The sequence below is a fragment of the Orcinus orca genome, chromosome 3 (genome assembly GCF_937001465.1).
Source record: "Orcinus orca chromosome 3, mOrcOrc1.1, whole genome shotgun sequence".
NCBI classification, from domain to species: Eukaryota; Metazoa; Chordata; class Mammalia; order Artiodactyla; family Delphinidae; genus Orcinus; species Orcinus orca.
In genome coordinates this window covers 103458512-103475304 of record NC_064561.1, presented here as the reverse complement: position 1 = coordinate 103475304, position 16793 = coordinate 103458512, and positions in this window count along the sequence as shown.

The window sequence follows — 16793 nt, the reverse complement described above, 5'->3', positions numbered from 1 at the left end:
TATCATATCATGAAGAAATGTGTATAACCACTGTAGGGGAGCAAAATTTGCCACCCCAAAATGTCTCTTTGGTATGAGGATTGTTTCGAGCTGAAAACAATCAAGGCCCAAAAGACTCAGGAAGAAACTTTGACCTTCCCCCTAACTGTCTGAAAGAATGTAGATAGAGGAACTGTTCCAGGAAGGGAGCTGCCACCATAGATAACTACAGTATGAACTAGGTGTGATAGGGAGGAACCTAGCAAAGTCTGCTTGTTAAAAGTCCTCTCTGTGTCCCATTGTCTCTGCATGGCCCCCGCAAACACTTTACCAAATACTTGCCTTTCCATCTCTATGTGAATTGCCTTATTCCTCTTTGAAGTCCTAAACCACTATCCCCAACATCCTCTTTTATCGTTAGCTGAAGAGGTATTTAAAGGGAGGGTTTTGGCCATTTTGGCAAGTACTCAGTTTTCCTGGGTCTCTCTCATGTGTACATGTTATTAAACTTTCATTCAATTTTCTCCTGTTAATGCATCTCATGTTAATTTAATTCTTAGACCAGCCAGAAAAACCTAGAATGGTAGAAAATGTCTTCTTCCCCGACACCACTTTGAATATGAAGAACTCATGACCCTCTTGGCAGTTATTACCATTACTATCATCATCATCATTATTTTAGTTGTTATTAAAGATATTAAGAAGTTTTTGTGTTACAGATGATCCTTTTACACTATACAAATATATATATTCATATTTTCCATTCCATACACACATATATTTTACATGCCATGCTTACATTTTTGAGAAGAGAACTGTCAAATTTTAATAGCATCTTCATATTTTAAAGTAAGGAGGACAAATAGGCTACTTAAAAATTACTTCTCTCCATATAATTTGCAGAATGGCAATTTCTACTCTTTATTTAGTAAAGTTTTATATTTTGTGTAATACTACTGTACTTACAAAAGCTTGTGATTTAAGTAACATATGTAAATGAACTTAAGTGGTATTTGCATACTGACTCATTTAATCATAATATTCATAATCAAATGAAAATCATTTAGGTAAGCATAGCCCTAAGGAATGTAGTGAATTAGCTTTAATTTGCAAATGAGGGCTTTTAAATAATGCTTTTAAAATTTGACTTCATATCGAAAAAACATTGATCATTCTTTTCCAACTTTAAAGAAAATATTGGAAGCTGACTAGTTTAATTCAACCACTCTTTGTTTCTGAACAAAAAGTTTTATAATATGTTATTGACCTATTGTATAATAAATAACAATGTAATTAGTGAAATGACTGACTGACTAAACCTTTTAAAATGATAAAATTCTAACTTCCAGTTAGTAACCATCTCATCTATAAAAGCATCTTCAATTGAAAAATAAATCACAAGATACTGTACAACTTACATTTCCTGGAAAATGGAGCCAGTATATGCATGAATATAATACATATTGGTTTCTTGTACTCAGTTTATCAGGAAAATTAATAGGAAGTATCCAACAGTTTCTAATTTTTTGAAAGCAAAGATTTAATAAACAATTTTAATAAGGCATAACTCATTTTATTGCACTTCACTTTATTGCTCTTTGCAGATAATTGCTTTTCTTTTTTTTTTTTTTTAAATTGAAGGTTTGTGGCAACTCTGCTCAAGCAAGTCTTCTGGTGCCATTTTTCCAACAGCATTTACTCACTTCATGTCTTTGTGCCACATTTTGGTAATCCTCGCAATATTTCAAACTTTTTCATTGTTATTATATTTGGTATGGTGATCTGTGATAAGTAATATCTGATGTCACCAGTTGTTTGGGGGTGCCGTGAACCATGCCCATATAAGATGGCGAACTTAACTGATATATGTTATATTTGTTTTAACTGCTCCACCAACCAGCTATTCCTCCATCTCTCTCCTTCTCCTTGGGCATCTCTATTCCCTGAGACACAACAATATTGAAATTAAGCCTATTAATAACTCTACAGTGGCCTCTAAGAGTTCAAGTGAAAGGAAGAGTCACACAAATCTCACTTTAAATCAAAAGCTAGAAAAGATTAAGCTTAGTGAGGAAGACATGTCAAAAGCCAAGTCAGACCAAAATCTAGGCCTCTTGTGCCAAAGTTGTGAATGAAAAGGAAAAGTTCTTAAGAAAATTAAAAGTGCTACCCCAGTGAACACACGAATGATAAAAAAAAAAAAAAAAAAGAAAAAAGAAAAAATAAGTGAAACAGCCTTATTGCTGATATGGGGAAACTTTTAGTGGTCTGAACAGAAGATCAAACCAGCTACAACATTCCCTTAAGCCAAAGTGTAGTCCAGAGCAAGGCCCTAACTCTCTTCAACCGTATGAGGCACAGAGAGGTGAGGAAACTGCGCAAGAAAGGTTTTACGCCGGCACAGGCTGGTTTATGAGGTTTAAGGAAAAAAGTCATCTCTATAACACCAAAGTGCAAGGTGAAGCAGCGAAGGACTGGGATAGAAGCTGCAGCAAGTTATTCAGAAGATCTAAGATAATAAATGAAGGTGGCTACACTAAACAGATTTTCAGTGTAGATGAAACAACCTTCTATTGGAAGAAGATGCCATCTAGGACTTTCATGGTGAGAGAGAATTCAAAGCCTGGCTTCAAAGTTTCAAAGGACAGGCTGATTCTCTTGTTAGGGGCTAGCAGCTGGTGACTTGAAGTTGAAGCCAATGATCATTTACCATTCCAAAATCCCTGGGGTCCCTAAAAACGATAGTAAATGTACTCTGCCTATGCTCTAAAAATGAAACGACAAAGCCTGGATGACAGCATGTCTCTTTACAACATGATTTACTAAATATTTTAACCCTACTGTTGAGATCTACAGCTCAGGAAAAAAAAGATTAATGAACCTGGTCACTCAAGAGCTCTGATGTAGCTATACAACAAGATTCATTCTGTTTTCATGCCTGCAAGCACAACATTCATTCTGCAGCCCATGGATCAAGGGGTAATTTTTTTTTTTGATTTCTTTACCAGTATATATATATTTTCTAACATCTTTATTGGAGTATAATTGCTTTACAATGTTGTGTTAGTTTCTGCTTTATAACAAAGTGAATCGTCTATCCTTATACATATATCCCCATATACCCTCTGCGTCTTCCTCCCACCCTCCCTATCCCACCCTTCTAGGTGGTCACAAAGCACCAAGCTGATCTCCCCTATTACGCAACTGCTTCCCACTAGCTATTTTACATTTGGTAGGGTATATATGTCAATGCTACTCTCTCACTTCATCCCAGCTTACCCTTCCCCCTCCCCGTGTCCTCAAGTCCATTCTCTATGTCTGCATCTTTATGCTCAAGGGGTAATTTTGACTTTCAAGTCTTATGATTTAAGAAATACATTTCATAAGGCTATAGCTGCCATAGATAGTGATTCCTTTGTTGGATCTGGGGAAAGCCAATTGAAAACTTTCTGGAAAGATTCACCATTCTAGATGCCATTAAGAACATTTATGATTTATAGTAACAGTTCAAAATAGCTACATGGGGCTTCCCTGGTGGCGCAGTGGTTGAGAGTCCGCCTGCCGATGCAGGGGATATGGGTTCGTGCCCCGGTCCAGGAGGATCCCACATGCCGCGGAGCAGCTGGGCCCGTAAGCCATGGCCGCTGAGCCTCACGTCCAGAGCCTGTGCTCCGCAATGGGAGAGGCCACAACAGTGAGAGGCCCGTGTACCGCAAAAAAAAAAAAAAAAAAAAGCTACATGAACAGGAATTTGGAAGAAGTTGATTCCAACCCTCATGGACGACTTTCAGGAGTTCAAGACATCAGTGGAGGAAGTCATTGAGACGTGGTGGAAAGAGCAAGGGAACTAGAAGTGGAGCCTGAAGATGTGACTGAATTGCTGCAATCTCATGATAAAACTTTAATGGATGAGGAGTTGCTTCTTATGGATGAGCAAAGGAAGTGGTTTCTTGAGATAGGATCTACTCCTGGTGAAGATGCTATGACGACTATTGAAATGACAACACAAGAATTAGAATACTGCATAAACTTAGTTGATAAAGCAGCAGCAGGTTTTGAAAGGACTGACTTCAATCCTGGAAGAAGTTCTGAGATCAAAATTCTATCACACAGAGTTGCATGTTACAGAGCAATTGTTCATGAAAGGAACTGTTGATTGATGTGGCAGACTTCATTGTTGTCTTATTTTAAGACATTGCCACAGTCACCCCAAGCTTTAGCAACTACCACCCTGATCAGTCAGCAGCCATCAACACTGAGGCAAGACCCTTCCCCAGCAAAAAGATTATGACTCACTGAAGGCTCAAATAATGGTTAGTAATTTTTAGCAATAAAGTACTTTTAAATTAATGTTTGTACATGCTTTAGACATGATGCTATTGCACACTTAATAGACTACAGTTTCATGTAAACATAACTTTTATAGGCACTGGGAAACCAAAAACTTTGTTTGTGACTTGCTTTATTGCAATGTTAGATTTACTGTGGTATTAGATTTATTGTGGTGTCATGAATCCAACCAACAGTACTTCCGAGGTATGCCTATATATTGTAGCCACCTGTCTATACGTGAAGGTAAGATAATATAGTTTTTAAGAATATGGATATCTGAGTCAGAAGGCCGCTGTTCCAATTCTGGTACCACAGCTGCTGTGTGACCTTGGGCAAATTATTTAACTTCTCTAATACTTTTCTCATCTTTAAAATAGCAATGATAACAGTACCTAATTCATATATTTATTGAATTATGTAACATCATACTTGGCAATCTTTTAAAAAGTAAAAGTACTTAATATATACTAGCTATTATCACTATCAGTACTGTTATTTGCTAGAAGGAAAAGCTTACCTTTATATACTTCTTGATATTTTGCCCACCAATATGGGACCTGTTTAAGAGAAAAATTACAGGGTATGGCAGACATCCTACAACAACCAGAAACAGATGAATAATCTCCTCTGTATCCACTCCTGGAAGAATCACATGAACCCTGTGGCTTCCAAACCTGACACTTCCAAACCAAAAATGTTTGGCCTGCCCCAGGTTAGATTATATGTGCTTGGAGCACTTAACTAACAAACATGTGTCCCATAAAACTACTATGGCTCTCACCCTCCTCTCACTTCCTCACTGTGAAACCTAATTTCCACACCCATATTTAGATGTTACGCTATTCCACTGGTCAATCTGCAATACAGCAGATATCTATAAGGAGACAACCCAGTTTCCTGTACTTTCAAACAAGTTAAAAGTGGTTTATGCCCATAGATTTGTGCAGTGTCCAAATTAAACTGAGCTGAAATACAAACCCATTTCAAAGTGACTTACTGTCATGCAAATTAGTTTAGATTACGTATTTTCTCATCCTATTTAAAAACATATTCCAAGATAAACTATTTTAGTAGTTAATGTTATTACACCTGAAAATTTAAAAATTAACTTATTTTAAAGGCTTCCACATCACATTGGCGTATTTGCCTCTCCCAAAAACCTTGTCAAAGAGACAGGGCATAACTAACTGTTAGTTATATTTTATAAATGAAGATCAAAGAACAGGAAGACACTGAGGTACAGAAGAAACTAAATTCAAAGAGTTGGATTGTAAGCAAAGGATTCTTGTTTTTGGACCACTAGATAAGCGCGTGTGCATGCACGCACATACACACCCCTAAACTGAGGGGATAATAAATATGTGGTAGGCAGGTAACAGTCTCTACCAATTCAAAAGTTTAATTTTCAACCTATTACAAATCTCTATCCTCACAGTAATCATTATGAAGTAACTAAAAATTCTACAGATTTGTCCATAAACTTGAAGCCCAAATCTTAATGTGTCACAAGGTTTTCAAATCATCCCAATTTTTTCACAAATTTTCAGTGAAAATATTTTTACATTTTACCTAAGATATTTATAAATAGTAGAAATACAGACTACGTACAGTCTACAGGCTGAACAAATGAGAAATATCTTCTTTGGGCAATAGATCATAGTGACCCTTCACATCAAAGTAAGTTTTTTTTTTTTTTTTTGCGGTACACGGACCTCTCCCCACTGTGGCCTCTCCCGCTGCGGAGCACAGGCCCTGGACACACAGGCCCAGCGGCCATGGCCCAGTGGCCCAGCCGCTCTGCAGCACGTGGGATCCTCGCGGATTGGGGCACGAACCCGTGCCCCCTGCATCGGCAGGCGGACCCCCCAACCACTGCGCCACCAGGGAAGCCCACATCAAAGTAAGCTTTACAAAGACTCATTATTAAATTGACCATGTAGAGGAGTTGTTAATTAGGAAACGAATACGCACAGCAACTCACACACAGAGAAAGACATACACTAGAACTTGCTTGAATCTTCTAGTCTGATAGCTGAATAGACCAATAATTCTGAAGTAGAAAATAATTTTGAATTTTAATAAATACGAGGTAAAAAAGAGAGTTTAAGTTTATTAATTTAAAGGACATTCCTTATGTTAGTTTTGAAATTTTTGTGCATTATATGAATTTCACAAAGATTTTTCTTTTGTCTTGTTCAAATTTGATTCTTGAGATAGAGTTACCAGTGTGTTTATTTTCAAAATGTTGCAAAACAGAAAATGCTGGTATTACTTAAATATTAATAGGGAAAGTATATCCAGTTAAATAGATAAAATTAGTTAAAGCCATTGCTTTAAGCAAGAGGAAGACTCTACTTTAGTTAATATGGATCAGACCCATCTTCAGTTATATCTTGCAAACATGACATTTCTAACATCGAACTAATTCTGGGAGCAAAATATAAACATTTTATCTTTCCTCATTTAAGAAATGTTGGCCAAGTTGCTAGGTATGATACATAAGCATTATTTCTTCTTTACTTAATATTTGTTGCTAGAGCACAGACCTCCAAAATGCTGGCAAATACCTCCTTCATACCTAAAAGCATTTATCTATGTACTATGGTGTCAGAAGTGTTATCATACCAAAGGTGTAAATTTTATTGTTACCAGGTTGTTGCTAAGGGGGAATTTGTATATTCTTGAAAGATAATGGTTATGGGACTTTCAATATTTTTTCCCACATCACCCATATAATTTAGCCAAATAATTTATAATTAAAATAGAAGAAAGATATTTAAACAAATCAGCCTTACTAAAACTTTAAGAAACTACTGACAAAATTGAATGGGCCTTTAATCTATGGCCTGTAAACCACCTCTCAGGATATCAAAACATACAGACAAGAAGATTAATTAATGCAATAGTGAATATCTGTCTTGGATGTTTTAAGTATTGCTGGCTTGAAGGCAGAGATGTGGGCTCATGATTTCAGTCTTTTCAAATTCTTAAATATAGTGACCTTTGAAAAGCTGCATTGTGAGTTGCCATCTATTGATATATTTCACTGTGATATGCAGAGAAAATAAAAACTTACTTTTAAGAACTTATGTGTCAACTTTTTAATAATGCAACACTTTAGTGTATATTATAGCGAGCCTCTAATTTTCATATCTTGAAGATAATTTACTGATTGCACATAAGGATAGTAGTGCCTAATCTAAATGTGCTTGCCACCATCCTGACCACACACAGACCCTGGGGAAAAATAAATAAATAAATAAGCCTATGAGCCTGAATGAGCCTTAATGAGTTGGGGGCAAAAGGCAGGGAAGGAAGATGAAACTAAAAGTATATTTCTATGCATAATAGTGTCCATTTTTTGTTGTTGTTGTTATGGAAGTGAATATGAAGTGCAAACCAGAGCTGGAGTCTCTAAAAAGTTATGTCAACTTAACATTTTATTAAATACTTATAATTTGTCTTCCACTGCACTAGACACTTAGAATTCAAAGTTGAAAAAATGAGGCATTTTGCCCCCTCAAGGAGCTCAGTGTCACAATCAGTGCGAGATGAGTAAAATGGTTCTGGCAGTATGGTGACTGATGTGCTAACCGCACAAACATACTACCATGAGAATACAAATAAGAAGTTGTTCATGTTCAAGCAGAGGGAAGACTTTGCTGAAGGAATTATGTATGAGTTGGACCTTGTATTGTATAATACAGTAGTTCAGCATGTAAAGTAGTTAAGCATGATGGTATAAACTGAAAGATTCACAAATGGCACTATGGTCGTGCATATAGAATTTTGACTCCTTGGCTGTAATTTTTTCCATAAAATTGAAGTACTGTTACATGCAATGTCATATTCTAGATCAGATCCTGGGACAGAAAAAGGACTAAAGTGAAAAAACTGGTAAAATCCAAATAGGGTCTGTAGTATAGTTAATGGTAATTTATTACTGCATTTGTTTTAGTCAGTTATATTGATGAGGGTCACAGTCACTTTCTTATAGTACTAGTTTACTGCTGGCTATCACACTATAGCAACAGCTTGCAAGACTACTCCTACCTATAGTGCACCTTGCATCTGAGAAGAAGATGCCAGCCAAACACTTTTTCCAATTTCAATGGGTTCTATGGGGCCTAGTAATGGAAATATTTGGATTGTAGAGGCCCCAGAATTAAGCTGATCGTAAATTCCTTTAAAGCATGGAGCTTATAAATTTAAAAAAACTTTATAAATTAAAAAAAACTTTATAAATTTTAAAAACCTTTTCACTACATTTGACAAATTCCTAAAAAAGAAGCAACATACCAATAAAAAGTTGTGAACCTAAAAGCAACTTTTCTAAGATATCAATAATTAAAACAAATTCTTATAGATCATGCCAGAGGAAATCTTGAATTGTCTTTCTATTTGCTTTATAGAAAATAGTATTTAAATATTGTCAGCAATCAAAGAATATTCAGTCAACATACATAAAGCATTATGGAAATGGGATGGCAATAATAAAAATGTTAATTTTCTCAATTTTGGATTATTTTTATAAATATATATTTATATAAATCCTTTTATGTCCTTTTTGCATATTGTACCTTATTTTTGAAGTTATGATTTTTGTAATATATATCATAAAATGACTCTTCTAAACTTTGTAAGTTAGAGGTCACAAAAATTCCTGGATTCACCTCTGTAAGTAGAGTCGCTAAAAATGCCTGATGGGAAATTAAAACAATGGCATTTGTTAGAAAAACTCAAATGCCCATAATTACAAAATGTGCTTTATGAGGTATATTCTGCATACAAAGAGTAAAGGTGGTCTAAGTCTGATGAACAAAAAAGTCTGTGTTATGTGAATAAATGGTAAAAAAGGAGAGGAATTACATGAGGCCTGTGATGCTTGTCTTCTGTGCGAGGAATATTTCCAGAGATTGAACTAGGTGTATACCCATCCCTTAACCCTGATGCATCACCTCCTAGAACCCTGAGGGTAACTACAGATGAGTTATTGAAGCTGCTTACAGAATGGTTCACTAAAAACAAACAAACAAAAACAAAGACAATAAAACAATAAGGATTTTAACTCAAACTGACCTGGGTCCTGAGTTGCCTTCAAGCCTGCAGTAAGTATACTCTATAAAACTCTACTCACAGATCACTTCCTGACAACACATCTCAACTGCAGACATGACTCTTTAAGAGGGATGCTAAGTCCTGGTTTTTACAGAAGAACAGAGCCATTATGGAATAGTTTATCATATGTCTGAGAAGGAAGAACAGATGGTCTAGTGGTCAACATGCAATCTCTGTAGCCAGATTGCTCAAGCTCATATGTAAACTCCACCACAGAATAATGCCAGGGCATTGAACAAGTTACTTAGCCCCTCTGTGACTAGATTTCCTCATCTATACAATGCGGATAACGATATAACCTATCTCAAGTTGTTGTGATGAGGATTAATTGAGTCAGTACTCATAAAGTACTTAGGATAACGCCTGGAAGATAATATAAAACTTATTTAGTTAAAAAAATCACTAAACAAGTTGTTAATCTGTAGGCAGAAAGAAGGAAACTTGGGAGACAGGATCATTATTTTGAAAAATCTAAATTTTCTTTCTACAGAAAAGGACCTGGTCTAATTGTGATAAAAAACAGAAATGACAGTATAAACTACATGAGATTCAGAATCACATATGGTAGGACTTTTGAATCTATTTCTCCATATCATTCTACCCTCACCTAGGCAACTACTCTAACGTGCTTAATTAATATTTTATTTTGCGAAATTGGCATCATTGTTTTATGTGTGCATGTTTTTAATTTGCAAAAATGGTATTGTATCATATACCTTATTAAATATCTTTTTTCAATAATCCCCATGCTATGGATATTTACCAATGTTGTTTCCTGTATCTCTAAACCATTTCCTTCAAACACTAATACTTCATGGTGTGCATTCAGTCCATTTTACCCATTTTGCTCTTCGAGTGACAGACATACAGTCTGACTGGCAAACATTTGAAAAAATGTGCCTATTGTTAGTAAGGACCAGAAACTGCAAGAACATCCATACACTCTGGTTAAAGGACAGATTGATATGGGCATTCTGGGAAGTAATCTTTTACCAACTATTCAGTTTAAGTAATAGCTCCTTGTTTCAACGTGCATGTATCTCACAAATGATTATTTTATGCTTTCTTCACATATGTGCTTTCAGATTTTTCACTTTTTTTCTGAAGAGTCTACTCATGTCACTTAACAAATTTTTCTACTAAAATTTCCCCTTTTGAAACAGGTTCTTGAATATTTTACATAATAATCCGCAGCTTATTTTAGACATTGAAAGATCTTTTCCCGTCAGTCATCTATTTCTTAACTTGGTCTGTGGTATCCTTGGTTAAGGAGGCGTTGATTTTCTTAACCTTTAATTTCAAATTCACAGAAAAAGCTATAATAATACTCAAATTATCTCATATGCCGTGTACAAATACGCATCAGTTGTTTACAATTTGCTTTTGCTAAATTATATATAAACCTACATATATAAACACATCCACAATATCATAGATACATATTTGTATTTTTTCTCAATCATTTGAGAGGAAGCTACAGAAACTATGCTCCCCTACTTTTAAATATTTCACTGTGTATGTCCTAAGAGCAGAATTTTCAAAGTCAGAGAATAACACTGATTCAATATTTTCTAATCCACAGTCCATATTTAAATGTTGTCAGCTATCCTGACAATGTTCTTTAAACTTCTTACCATTCCCAATCTGGGATCACACAACATATTTTGTTATTGTGTCAGATGACAAAAATATTGCAATTAAGTCATGTGTTTAATGACCTTTATTCAAGAGAAAACAACCTATGGTTGGGGAAGTGCAGTGGCTCACAAGCAGTGGAGCACTGTTCCTGAGAGAACTACATTATCTTCAATTTGCTTTTTTAAATCAGGGAGAAGATCTTCAACTAAAATGGAAATTAAAAGATCTTGTATTCTAGATTTAGAGCTGTTTGTCTTTGGAATGTTTTTCTTTCCCTGAGTATATAGTTTCATTTAAGCTTAGGGGAGAAGGCCTAAAACAAAAGGTTCTTAACAGGCTCTGAATATCAGCTTCCAACCTGGCAAACTTCTGACCATAGAGCTATTTAAAAAAGCCTTTCAAATATTTTGTCAGGTTTCACCTGGTGGTACTGAATAAACACATGGAGGAAAAAGGCATCCTCAAAGAGGGTGCAAAAGATACTATCCTCCCAAGATCCAGAGCCACTCCAAAAGATAGCCAAAAGAAAAAAAAGACTCAGACAACTCCCCTGAGAACTGGCAACAGTTGGTATGACCCTACCTGCAAATGGAGTGCAACCCACATTTCTGTCTGGCCATATTTTGGGGGCCCCAAACCTGATGGTTGAGCTGCCTGCATATGCAAGAACCCAATAACCTGTGTGCCCCAGGCAGGGTAGAAAGCCAAGCCAAGCTCTCAGAACACAAAAAGGAGACAAACATGAAGGAAACTGCTGTTCCTGGGAGAGAAAGAACCGAAAAATGGGCACCGCAAAACCAAATCCACAACAGTATAAATTTGGAAAGGAAGAGACAATGTGAAATTTCACCTTTTCTAGGTACTACTAAGGTCTGGAAGAGCTGACCCTCGTAAGAACTCTCACCCTTCACTGGCTTCTGCCAATTTTCCCAGGATACCATCTGTAGGCTCTGGAGTGAGTGGTATTTAAAGAACAGTGTAGTTCTGGTATCTACCAAAATTTAGCAAGGTTTTCTATTAATTTTTTTTTTTTTTTCCGGTACGCAGGCCTCTAACTGTTGTGGCCTCTCCCGTTGCAGAGCACAGGCTCCGGACGCGCAGGCTCAGCGGCCATGGCTCACGGGCCTAGCCGCTCCGCGGCATGTGGGATCTTCCCGGAATGGGGCATGAACCCATGTCCCCTGCATCGGCAGGCGGACTCTCAACCACTGCGCCACCAGGGAAGCCCGGTTTTCTATTAATTTTAATTTTAGTTTCCTCTTGGTTGCTTAAGGGAATAACTGGTAGCAGTTTACCACAGAATCCCTGGAATTCCCACCAACCCTGAGAGGGGAACCATAAACTTTCAAGGACAATCGTTTTTTCCAGTATCCTGGTTGATGGCGAATGAGACAACAATTTCTGGGCCAGCGTTTTGATGATGCACGCTTGGTAGGGTACAACAGGGGACACTAGATCTTTAGTTTAGGTTTCTGGCCTTGGAGCTGTTGTAGTTGTCAGGGCACTAACTTGATGGACTTTGTTTACAGTTTTGTAGTCTCTTCAGAGTGGAGAGGCAATTCAGTTAGAGCAGGGGTCCCCAACCCCCGGCCCATGGACCAATACTGGTCCGAGGTCTGTTAGGAACTGGGCTGCACAGCAGGAGGTGAGCGGTGGGCAAGAGAGCGAAGCTTCATCTGCTGCTCCCTATCGCTCCCCATCACTCCCATTAACCACCTGAACCATCTGAACTATCTCCCCAGCCCCTGCATCCGTGCAAAAATTGTCTTCCGTGAAACCAGTCCTTGGTGCCAAAAAGGTTGGGGACCGCTGAGTTAGAGGATTAGTAGGTTGAGTGCTCAAGAGAAGGAGGCTAGAAGGGGTAATTAGGAGTCAAGTCAGTTTTATAGTCTTTTGTTTTAGGTACTTCTTGTGTCTTTAATTTTTCATTAGCCTTTTGTAATGAATCTTTCAACGAAGCTATTTTGGAATCTTGAGGCCTTTTGGAGGCTTCTGCATGCCAGTTAAAATAGGTATCCCATTCTGTGTATTGATTTGGGAACACCTGCTTTCAAGTACGCTTCTTAAATAAACAATCTTATCTAACTGGAACATTCCCCATAACAGCCACTTTGTAAGATTGTGCCATATTTGTAGATATATACAGTTTCTAGGATCACAGTTCGAAGACATAAAATATGCAGGTGTGCTGGAAGGTGGTATGCTCATTTCTTTGAAACTTGAGGATCCTGTTTCTTTAGCTAAGTGTTGGATCTCTTGGAGCCAAATTAATACCTAATAGGGATGCGCCACTGGGTTGGGGATTTTGTGGTGTTTTACAGTGCACCTTGTTGCACAGAAATTTTCTTGAGGTTGGGAGATGCCTAGTGTCAATGGAACCCATTCCATGACCAACTTATCCTAGCCTGGGAGTCTTTACAATTAGGTAGCAAGAGTTCTAACAGCTTTTAAGCACTAAACGCACTACCAATTTTGTGAGATGTGGCTTCTTAGATTCCCATTAGCAATATATCTCTTACTCTTTCCATGAGAATATTTCTTTATAGTGGTAGATTCCCTAATGGCTTTGAATAGTCTGACTTGTGCCTAGTTAGATTTTGATGTGCCATTGGTCAAAAAACCTTGGACTTCTTGTCTTAATTTATTTCCCAAGTCCCCCAGTGGTTTCTGCTATGGACTTAACCTCCAGGCTTTGTGAGTCTCCTAAAGGCTGCCATTTTGCTTTCTTAGATTTAGGGGTACCCATTATTTTCCCTTGAAATAATCCTCCATAATTCAACCAGACTTACTGTTTCTGGATGCCTGTGCACAGTTCTTAAGAACTGAAAGTGTCAAAATGAAAATCTGGAGTCTCTCACAGTCCAATATATACTCTGTGAAAATGTGGAGTCTCTCACATCCCAATTTTCTACCCAGAAGGATTAGGACAAACAAACTCAAAGAGCTCAGAACGCAAAATAAGCGGAGCTCAATTCAAGAGAAACTTACCAGAGACTCTGGAGAATAGCCAAAGAGGCAGCAAGCCAAAGGGGGTCTTCACCTGCATCTAGGAGCTGTCCCTGGAATCTTCACCAGCTGTCTTTGAGTACCATCTCACCCCCAAACTATCAAATGACAAAAATAATACCATTTAGTAATGAGTTTCTTGTGCGTTATTCAAGGGAAAACAATCTATGGATTGGAGGAATACAGTGCCTCACAGGCAGAGGAGCACTATTCCTGAGGAATTTGGGCCAAAAGTAAGTTGTAAAGAGTGTTAGACGTAGAAACACAGGAATAGGGCATGATTGGCTAGGAAGTTGAAGATTTCCTTACAGGGCTAGCAGGTCCCATTTTCTAGGGTAAGGTAAGCTAACTAAAGCTGAGTTGGAGGATTGTGATTGGTATATGTTAGGATTCCTTCACAGGTGTTTCCCGTAGCATAGGCTGACATAGATTTAGATTTGCTATGTGGCCTGGGCCACTGGGGCAGCCTCCATTTTGTGGGTCCCAATATATGAATTAACTGTATCACTCATGACTATTCTTCTTTAATATAAAACACTTTCTCAACTTTTCTTTGATTTTTGACCTTGATATTTTTGAAGAGTATGGGCTAGTTGTTTTGTACAATGTTCTACAATTTGGGCTTGATTGATATTTCTTCATGATTGGAGTTATGCACTTTTGCAGGAATAACACAGAAATGATATTGTGCCCTCTTAATGCCTCAAATCAGGAGGCACAATATTGTTCCAATATTAGTGATGCTAGCTTTGTTCTCTTGGGGAAAGAGGTCTCGGCCAAATCCTCCACCATAAAGTTATCAATTTTTCCTTTACAATTGAAAACTCATTTGTGAAGAGGTACTTTGAGTTCACACTACCCTGTTCAGAGTCAATATTCTTCCCACTAGTTTTAGCACCCTTGGATGATTTTTTTTAACCATACAATTCTTCCTTATTAGTTAGCATTAAAAGGTAAAACAGCTTAGACTTCTTCCCTAATTATTTATTTATTCACTTTTTATATCTGTATGGATTCATGGATTTTTATTTTATTCAATGGGCTATAATATATTGCTAACTTTATTTATTTTGATGCTCAAACTGTCCCAGATTTGGCCAGTGGAGGTCCCTTTGAGAAGGCTCCTGTGTCACTTTGACATGGGCCTATAATTTTTTAAAGAATTTCCTTACTTTCTGGAAATATGGCATTTGGGGCTTATCTTATATTTCCCCTATCTCTGCCCTGAAATTAGCCATTCTTCCAAGGAGCACTAGGTTCTTGTAGTTGAAAATAATATTTAGAATCCAAGATCTGAGCAAGCTAGATATGCTCGTTGTGACTGATGAATCATTGCATCTAGGCCTCTCTATTACGTATATTAAATATACATATTAAAAATATATATATATAAATGAAAGCCAAGTTTTTCACTGATGAAAGAGTTTCAAATATAAAAAGAAAAAGAAACTAGGTGGAATCCTGAAGTAATGGAATGGAACTGGAGGTTTCAATGAAAACTCATGCTGTTATAGTTAGGTTGATGGGGGATATAAAAATAGACACAAATAACAAATATACTTAATCACACATATATATATATATATATTTGTATCTATTTTTATATCTCTCCATTGATCCATCCAATAATAGTATTTTACAATGTGTTAGAACAAGTCCTTCCCTCTTTCCTTTAGATTGAATGATCTCTTTGCAGATCTTATTCCCTCTGATTAAATCTTAGAGTAAGTTTATTGTGTCCCTCAAAAAAATTCAACAGGAAAAGAAAACTTCAACAGGAAAAAAAAAATTCAACAGGAATTTTGATTGGGATTGCTTGAGTATGTTTATAACTATATGAACGTAGAATTAGATAAGTCCTGAGACAAGAAGTCAAAAGATCTGGATTTGAATATTGGCTATATAATTAGCTGGATAAATCATCAAGGGCAGATTACATTCTAAATAAGCTTTCCTCTTCTCATCTGTAATATGCATATAGTAATATATATTATAAACTATTGTCAAAATAAACAAATGAAAAATTATGATTATTGTTTATAAATATATTTTTCTTCTCCTCCCAAATTATTTTCCAGTTATTTCCTAAATACCACAGAAAGACAAATTCCAATAAGCTGGAACTAATTAAATAAATACACTCATAGGATGATGACTTCATTTATTTTAATTTACGTTTAACTGATATGAATTGTAGCATTCCAATTATGGAGCAACTCAATATTCAGATCTTTATCCTTAAATTTTGATTAAAAAACTTTAGCATTTTTAAATTATAATATTTATATTATAGATCTTATCTGTAAAGCTGTGCTTTATAAATCTAGATAAAGTATGAATTAGATACACATATCATTATTTTAACAATTTTAGAAATTATAACAATGGAGAAGTAACAGAAGAGACAGACCCACTAAATTAAAAATAACAAATAGAATATTTGTTTGTTTGTTTTTAAGTGTTCCTAGCAATCATTTTCTAAAGTTCTTAGTGACTAAGAAATTTTGTCCTTAACATCGCTGGGTCATTTTTGTTATGGTAATGATGCATTTAGTCCTCAAATTTAAAAAAAAAAACAACATATATACTGTTTCCTTTTATAATAAGATTTGTTTTTATTATGTAAGTCCTTTGTTACTCTTAACTAGGAGACGGTTTTCATTCAAATATTATTGCATCCACATTTAGGAGGGCCTGCTTTACAAAGTACTGTCTGATAA